Here is a 1810-nt window from a genome sequence, read left to right as displayed (position 1 = left end):
TAATTACAGGACGGGGGGGGGGGGGGGGGGGAAGGTGTGGACGCCTGCCTCATCAGCCTGGACCAGGGGAAGGCCTTTGACAGGATATCGCTCACCTACATGTGGGACATGCTCCCCAAAACGGACACTGGGGAGGGAGTCTGCAATTGGATTCGAGAGTGTGCTCAATGTTTCAGGCTTATTTCTGATGAAGAGCTTATGCTCGATATGTCGATTCTCCTGCTCCTCAGATGCTGCCTGACCTGCTGTGTTTTTCCAGCACCACACTCTCTACTCTGATCTCCAACATCTGCAGTCCTCACTTTCTCCCAAACTGCAATTGGATCTGACTGCACTACACCAACATCATTAGCGCAGTCTCAATCAATGAGTGGGAATCCGAAAGCCTCCCGATCAGATCCAGAGTCAGAGTCAGGCAGGGCTGCTCCCTCTCTCTTGCCTTGTTTGTATGTTGGATAGAGCCCTTTGCTGAGTCCATCAGGAAGGATGTGACCCGGGGGAGAGGGGGGGTGGTGGGGGGTGACTATTCCAGGCAGCGGGTGCCTGAAGATCAGAGCCTCCCTGCACATGGATGAGGTCACCATTTTCTGCTGGGATCCGCTGTCAATGCACAGACTCATGAGCCTCTGTGACCCATCAAACTGACCTCAGGAGCCAAGGGAAATCAAGGCAAGAGCGAGGCCGTGTTCTTTGGGAACTGGGCTGACTGATCCTTTATCCCCTTCTCCATCAGGACAGATTATGTGAATGTGCTGGAAATATGGTTCGGGGGCCAGGGTGTAAATCTTCAGAGGATCGTATTGCCAAGGTGAGGCAGAAACTGGTCTTTAGGGAGCATCACTCCCTTTGCATTTTGGGTAACAATCTGGTCATCAGGTGTGAGGCACACACTCTGTTGTTGTACGTGGCACAGATCTGCCCAATTCCCAGAACCTGAGCTGTTGCAGTCACCCATGCCATCTTCCACTTCACCTGGAGGTCTAAGATGGAATGTGTCCAAAACCCTGGATCAGGGGACTGCGAACATACCCAACACTACCCTCACCCTGATGGCCGCCTTTGTGTGCAGTTGTATCAAGCTGTGTGTCGCCCCTCGGTATGCAAGCATCAAGTGTCACCATGTACTGAGGTTCTACCCGTTCCCGGTGTTGGGAAGGACGGGCCTGGCCTCACTGCCACGGAACGCTCCAAGCAGTTGGATGCACACACGCACATAGACACTACAGCAGTTAAAAGGAAATTTGAATTAAATTTAAGACTTTTTAAAAATCTGTTCAAAGGATGAGGGCATTGCTGGCTGGGACAGTATTTATCCCCCAGCCCAGAGGGCAATTAAGAGTCAACCACATTTCTGTGGGTCTCAAGTCACACATAAGGCAGACCAGGTAAGGATGGCAGTTCTAAAAAAGATGACAGGTTCTAAAAAGAGTCAGTGCAAGATAGCAGACGATGACATACCCCTCCCAGATCGTCTCAACGCCTTCTATGCTCACTTTGAGCAGAATTTCAGCGGAGAGGGAAACACCTATTGTGACAAGTCCAGATGAACCTATCCTAACAGTCACTGCATCAGAGGTCAGATCAGTTTTCCTTCCTGTGAATCCAAGGAAAGCGATAGGACCAGACGGAGTACCAGGCCGTGCACTCAGACCTTGTGCAGATCAAATGGCAGAGGTCTTCTCAGACATCTTCAACCTGTCCCTGCAGCAGGCCACTGTCCCTGCCTGTTTCAAGATGGCCGACATCATCCCTGTGCCGAAAAAGGCTCATGCAGCATGTCTCAATGACTACCACCCAGTGGCCCTAACTT

This window comes from Chiloscyllium plagiosum, chromosome 37 (assembly GCF_004010195.1).
Source record: "Chiloscyllium plagiosum isolate BGI_BamShark_2017 chromosome 37, ASM401019v2, whole genome shotgun sequence".
In the NCBI taxonomy this organism is placed as follows: Eukaryota; Metazoa; Chordata; class Chondrichthyes; order Orectolobiformes; family Hemiscylliidae; genus Chiloscyllium; species Chiloscyllium plagiosum.
This window is presented reverse-complemented; position numbering follows the sequence as displayed.